Consider the following 8180-nt stretch of genomic DNA (forward strand, 5'->3'; position numbering starts at 1 on the left):
ATACGGATCCATCCAATTATCGTTTCATTAACTAGCTGCGTTTGCAAGACCATGGAACGCATGATAAATAATCGACTTGTTTGGTACTTGGAAACAAATAACCACATAACAGATATACAATTTGGTTTCCCTAAAAAACAGAAGTACTGTCGATCACTTAGTGCGTTTGGAATCATTTGTGAAAAATGCACTGATTTATAAAAAACACGCTGTGTCTATCTTTTTTTATCTCGAGAAAATATATGACACAACCTGGAAATATGGCATTTTGAGAGATTTACATGATTTCGGTTTGCGAGGTCGTTTGCCTGCATTCATAAGCCATTTTTAAATAACAGACAATTTCAAGTCCGCGTGGGTTCTACCCTGTCTGATCATTACAACCAGGATCAGGGTGTTCCACAAGGCAGTATTTTGTCAGTGACACTTTCTAGTGTAAAGATAAATAGTTTATCAAAAGTTTTAAACAATTCAATTGGTGGGTCGTTATTTGTGGATGATTTTAATATTTCTTGTCGTCAGCCGTCTTATTTCTTCTCCTCCTTGGCAGTTGGTCAGGCCCCAAGTGGACCTGACATTGACCACATTTAAAAAATCAGAAATTAATGAATTACAATATAAACACGAATATAACCAATTGAAACATATATATAGCAATTATAAATCCTTATTTACAGATGGGTCCAAGAATGGTAGCACAGTGGCTTGTGCTAGTGTCGTTGGATCCAGAACAATAGTTCTATTTTTACATCGGCACCCGTGAACAGCCACCTCCTCGAGGTGGGTGCTGGGTAACGCTAAGAGCTGTTCAAATCCCCGTGTGGACCCGGGTCAGCTAGGTCCATAGCACCCCATTGCTGGTCGCAAGGAGCGACCGAATTGGGCAACCTGTTTGCCGTGGGTTGCGTCCCGTGTCGGTGGAGGACGGTAGTCTGGTGGTTGAGGGCAATGGGAGCCTGTTACCGTGTTCCTTTCGCCTAACACACCACTTTGGCCCTTACTTCACCTAGACGGGTGGTAGCATCGGCCCGATTCTATCAATCGGCTTGTCACGCCATGCCCTGCGCATGGACGTTAATTTTGATAACTGAGAAAAGTTTAGAATACTTTCGAATATTTTCACTTTGTATGTTCTAACCATGTCATATACTTACATTGCCTAGAGTCCTATGCCAGAAGGCTGTGGCTCATGGGCCAATCTGGTAGGACATATCTCTTTTAAGATATATTCCTGCTTAAGTATACCCTCCGGGTATCCTTCGTGTCGTCTGTTGGAGGTCCACAGACATAAGGCATCGTCCATGTAGACACTCCGTGGAGGGTTAGGAGCTAGGAGGATGAATTCTATCCAATATAACCATGGCACCCCCACAAAAAAAAACGTTCACACGAATCGGATGATTCGTGTACTTCCGATGATGATGTTATAACACTTCCAAAAAATCTTGATCATTGGGCACGGTTTCTCGTTATGTCTTCTCCCGATGGTAGTCCTCTCAAGTTAAATCCCTTTGCCATTGCTAAGGGCATTGAAGGCTTAGCTGGAGACGTAAAGGAGGTCAAAAAGCTTCGATCTGGACTTCTACTGATAGAATGTAAGAAACCGATCCAGTCTCAAATTTTACTCTCTTCCAAATCACTGGCAAATGTTCCTGTTGAGATTTCACCGCATAGAACCTTACACAACAGTAAAGGCATTGTACGCGATGTTGGACGATGCCTATCAGACATGAATGTGTATGACATTGTTTCAGAACTTCACTCACAAGGAGTAACTGATGTAAAGCGATTCACATCCAGAAAAGACAATGAAGTCACGAACACCAATACGTATTTGTTTACCTTTGGTGTCCCAACACACCCGGATTCACTCAAAGCAGGCTATTGCAATTAAAGGGTAGATGCTTTTATACCAAATCCCCTTAGATGCTACTCTTGTCAAAAATATGGACATGGCTCAAAATCTTGCCAAAACCGAGCTGCCTGTCATAGATGTGGTGGGAAATGTGACAATAGCACAGTATGTGACAAATCTCCTTCTTGTGTAAACTGTTCTGGCAATCATCCTTCTTCATCCAAAGACTGTCCAACTTGGAAGGTACAATCTAAAATTTCACGCATCAAGCATGAACGTAACATATCTTTCCTTGATGCAAAGAAACTTGTTCTTGCCCAAGAATCACCAGGGCCATCATACGCTGCTGCTGTTTCCACGTCCACTCTAACTTCTAGCACAGATTCTAGAGCCATTTCGTGCAATTCCGTTGGTTGCCAGACTGACTACACTTGGATTGATTCTTCGGCTCCTACTTTACTGCCTCCACCTATCCAGATTCAACCCGGTTAGAGGACATCTGCTTCACAGACAACTCCTGTTTCCAGAGATAAGAACACTAACGGTAAATGTTAATTAATCGAAGAAAAAAACACAATCTGATCGTGTTCCTAAAGCACAGAAAAACACCACTTTTCTGTGTAACAAGTTTGGGGTGCTAGAGGACATGGACGTGTCCCCTCTTCAAAACACCCGCTCCCAGAGTCATTCTCCAAAGAAAAAAGATCGTGAGCGATCTCCCATAACTCCACCTTAAATGACCACCAATACAGTGGAATTGTAGAGGTCTTAGGAATAATTTAGATGATTTACAACTCTTAATTCAAGATTTTCAACCATCGGCCATCTGTTTACAAGAGACATACTACAAAAACACTGATAAATTTGACGTAAGAGGCTATACTTCCTATAATGTTTTTTCCCCTCCTGGGCATAAAGCGACTGGAGGTTCAACCATCTTATTTAAAAATGGCATCATCCATAGTCCTGTCCATCTGAATACTCCGCTTCAAGCTGTAGCACTCCGTATAACTTTGCACATTGCATTTACATTGTGTTCACTGTACCTTCCACCATCTACTTCTATACAACAGTCTGAACTTCAAGATCTCTATAACCAACTCCCCAAGCCCTGCATTATTACGGGTGATTTAAACGGACACAACAGCCTTTGGGCTTGTGCTCAGACGAATACTAATTGGAAGCTCATAGAGTGAGTTAATATTTTACGTCACATCGGCAATATCTCAGCCATATCGTGACGAGAACAACTAATATCAAAATCAATTATATGTCTACTATAAAACCTGTCAACGACGGACAGTAAAACAACCATAATATCACACACAATTCTAGATGATGGGGCTCAGACAAGATCCAGTATGATCACCGAGAAAACAACAAGCACATCTAGCTTGTCAACCACGCCAGCCGCCATTGTTCTCGACTCGGACAAGGTAGACCGGGACGACTTAAAAAGCTTTATTGCTGAAGCTCTACAAGTACAAACTAAGGAAATAGTAAGTAGAATGGAATCAATGAATACTGAGATAAAGGATTTACACACGAAAACGTCCGACATACTTGCCACTGTTCACTACAATGCTGAACAAATTGAGGCGAACATTTTGGAAATAAATCAGCTAAAAGATGATATGTCGGCGATGAAAACAGAATATGACAAAAAGTTTCTCACTCTTGAACTTTACTCCAGGAAAAACAATTTGCTAATCTATGGCATACCCGACGAAAAAGATCCTGAAACAGCCGCAAAAGAAATCTTCAGTCTACTAGGGATACAGCATGCCAAGGAGATGATGTTCGACAATGTGCACAGACTACCCAGAAAAAGCACGGATCCTCAAAACTTCAGGGCTTCAATGCCGAAGCCAATCGTAGTGAAATTCGTCAGGGCAATAGATAGACAGAATGTCTACAGTGCTGCAGGCAAGAACTGGGGAATTCTGAAGGGAAAGAAGGTCACGATCCGAACTGATCTCCCTGTCTCTCTGAAAAAACACCGTGGTCGCCTTGCAAATAAAGCCTTTGAACTGAGAAAAACCCATAAAGTACAGACACGGATTCTTGAAAAAGGAATTGACATCTCCTTGCAGGTCAGGAAGAACCCACAAGATAACTGGAGAACAATTGGACTGTACTAAACTTTCTAATCTTTGTGTTCTGTTTGCACGGATATGTAAACATGTGCACCACTCGGGTAAAGGATAAGTATTCAAACGACGTAATTTACTTTATATACATCTAAGACTACTGTTGAAGTTGGACACGATGACTATACAACCCAAATGTGCCGAACAATTCGACAATCTGGCAACGAGAAGCTTTCTGGGAGCCATTCTCACCAAAACGTTTCCATCCTTGCTTTGCTTCTAATGTTTGTAAACAAATACACGTGGTAATCTATTTATAGCGGCTTTATTCACCCCGGGGCTACCGGATGTTGTTACGTTACTCTGATGGATGTGTTAGCACAGTTAGACGAAGTTCGTATGATGTTATCTATGACGTTCTACGCTTTTTCTCCACTCAGTATAAGGATGTTTCTGGATAAGTATTCCTCTTTCAATACTATTAGAGGCAGGTCCCGGCATCAATGTATATATATTACGTCAGTTGGACATCTAGCTCTAGTTCACATTGCACACATTTGGACTATCATTCATGCGGCTTGACTTCGAAGACCAAGAACATGGTTCGCCCGCTATTTCGTTTTAGTTACCCTCTATTTCTTTTAATGCATGTTTTCTATTTATCAGGAAAAAAAGGTTCTCGTGATATCACAACACAAATATTTACTGTACAAGCTCTCCCACAAGCATGTTATGAGCGCTTCTACCTCCATTCAGTTGGCAAGGATACCACTGTGTCAGTTTAATTTTAGGTATATTGATAGTTCTCGTAACCATTGACTACAATGGATAATGTTAAGAAAATCAAAGTTATCTCAGCTAATTGTAGAGGACTTGCAGACAAATTTAAAAGAAAAGAATTAATGAACATACACCGGAAAAAACTACACTCAATCATATGTCTGCAAGATATTCATATTGATGCATCTACTTGCAATATCATGAGAAATGAATGGGGTTTACAATCCATAATTGCACCTTTTAAATCTAATTCCAGAGGAGTGGCCATTCTCTTTAATAATGATGTTGATCTTAAAATACATAAGACCTTAATAGATGAAAATGGAAATTATATAATAGCTGATGTAACAATAGAGGATAAAAGACTAACACTAACTAATCTCTATGGTCCAAATATCGATGACAGTAATTTTTACAGTAATCTATTTAAAAATATTCTAAATCTTGAGAATGATTCTCTGATAATAGTTGGAGACTGGAATTTGGTGATTGATCCAACAATTGATCTTGAGAATTATAAACATGTAAACAACCCTAAATCAAGAAATACTGTTTTAGAATTTATTGAATCTTATAGTCTTGTTGATGTTTGGAGGAATATGAATGATAAATGCAGAAAATACACCTGGTGGAAAAAAATCCAAGACAACAAGCCAGACTGGATTTCTTTATTGTATCAGAGGATATATTTGACATAACTCTAGACTCAGATATTTTGCCAGGCTATAAAAGTGATCACTCAACAATTACATTAACCTTTTCCAACACTTTAGGCCAGGAACGAGGACATGGATATTGGAAGTTTAACACTTCATTGCTGTTAAATCCTGAATATGGAAACTTAGTCAGATCTATTTTGAACGACACAGTTCAGGAATATGCAACAGAAAAATTGGATGATCTTAATAACACCGAAAATATTATACTTACTATTTCTAACTCTTTATTTCTGGAAACGTTACTAATGAAAATTCGAGGAAAGACTATATCTTTCTCATCCTACTTGAAGAAAACAAAAGCAAAAAATACAGAACAGTTAGAACTTAAAATAAAACAGGTTGAAGATACTATAAGAAAAAACTTTCAAAACATAGATGAAGAACTTTTGAGTGAACTATCAAAATATAAGAAAGAAATGGAAGAAATTAAAAATGAGGAAATGAAAGGAATACAAATTCGAAACCGACTTCTTTGGTATGAAGAAGGTGAAAAACCTTCAAAATATTTCTGTCACCTGGAAAATAGAACGTTCACCCAAAGATCAATCAACAAGTTAGTAACTAATGATAATAGTGAAATTACTGACAGCAAGTCAATACTGAATGAACTAAAATTATTTTACAAAAATCTGTATGCCTCTCACAAACAATATGAGGATGAAAATTGTTTGAAGGATATTAATACTCCAATCTTAAACCAAACACAGAGGGACTATCTTGAAAGAGAAATCAGTTTAGATGAAATTAGTAATACTGTGCACAGAATGAAGAATAATAAAAGTCCAGGGATTAATGGTTTTCCTATTGATTTCTTTAAATTTTTTTGGAAAGAATTAAAAACATGGATCTATAGATTCATTAGAGATGTATTAGCCAAGAATGAAATGTCTGTGAATTGGAAAAGAGGTGTTATTACCTGTATTCCAAAAACCAATAAAGATAGAACATTACTTAAAAACTGGAGACCGATCACTTTACTGAATGCTATTTACAAAATCATCAGCTCCTGTATAGCACACAGATTAAAAACTACCCTAGACGAACTCATTCATTCTAACCAAACTGGTTTCATACCAGGGAGGACAATTAGTGAAAATACAAGATTATTATATGATATTATGTTCGAAACAAAGAAACAGAACATCCCTGGTTTGCTAATCCTTATTGATTTTGAAAAAGCTTTTGATTCTGTTTCAAAAGATTTTATCAATCTAGTCCTCCATAAATTCAAATTTGGCCCCAAACTGATAGGATGGATAAATACACTAACTTACGAAACAACATCTTGTGTCATCCAGCATGGTAACTTGTCTGAGTTTTTTTCAAATGAAAGGGGCTGTAGACAAGGAGACCCTTTATCCCCATATCTTTTCCTCTTTGTAGCTGAGATTCTTGGTTGCATGATAAGACATAATGAAAATATCAAAGGTATAGTTATTTATGATAATGAATATAAACTGAATCAATATGCCGATGATACTGAACTATTTCTGAATGGAACTGAAGAGAGTTTGTACTCTGCAATAGACACAGTTAATACTTTTTACAAGATGTCAGGTTTGAAAATTAATGTGGATAAATCAAAAACAATATGGATTGGATCAAAAGCTAAATCTACTGATATGATATGTCATGATCTAAAAGTTGAATGGGTAGTTGGTGAATTTGATGTACTAGGTATCAAATTTACACCAGATCTTGAAGATCTATGGGTAATCAACACTAGGAAAAGACTTGAAGAAATTAATAGACTCCTAGCATCTTGGAGAAAGAGAAATTTAACACTTATTGGTAAAATAACAGTAATAAAAACTCTAGCAATCTCCAAATTGGTTCATATTTTCAATTCCCTGCCCAACCCACCAGCAGATTTTATTACTTCTATTGAAAAAATGCTTTTTAAATTTGTTTGGAATGACAAGAATGACAAAATAAAGAGGAATATAATAAAAAATAACTATAAAGAAGGAGGTTTGAGAATGATCGATATTAAAACATTTATAGACGCTTTGAAATTATCCACGTTGCGACGATACTTCGGAAAAGGTGATAAGGAAAATCCATGCAACATACCTTTCAAAGACATATTTAATTTAGGAGCAAATTCTGAGGCCTACATTAAGATTGAAAACCCTTTTTGGCAGGATGCACTGAAAGCATGGCAACTATTTCACCAAAAACATTATATTGACCCAAATAACATCAATGAAATTCTATCACAACCATTATGGTTTAATCACAATTTCAAAAATTCATTAAACTATATAAAGAATTGGGCAGATAAAGGGGTTATTAATATTAGGGATATTTGTGACGAAAATGGACTATTGTCATTGGAATCTTTAAAAGAAGTATATGATATCCAATGTACTTTTTTAGATTATAGATATTTACTACACACATTTCCAGATTCTTGGAAAAATACTCTAAATCAATGTCATTCAATACCAGTCTGGGATTTAAATATTAACCATTGCCAGACTTGTCTCATAAAAACATCTAAAGGATGCAGAACTTTTTATGATAAACTTATTTCCAATGATATATACCAAAATGTTTGTAAAAAGTGGCAGCGGTTTTTCCCAAAAACAGACTTTGACTGGGAACAAATATTCACAGGATACAGAAAAGATTTGCAAGACACAAAACTCATAGATTTTCAATATAGATTTCTACAAGGTGCTATTTATACTAAAAGAGAATTGCTTAAAATGAAGAAAGTTGATAGTAGTACAT

The sequence above is a fragment of the Haliotis asinina genome, chromosome 13 (genome assembly GCF_037392515.1).
Source record: "Haliotis asinina isolate JCU_RB_2024 chromosome 13, JCU_Hal_asi_v2, whole genome shotgun sequence".
NCBI lineage: Eukaryota > Metazoa > Mollusca > Gastropoda > Lepetellida > Haliotidae > Haliotis > Haliotis asinina.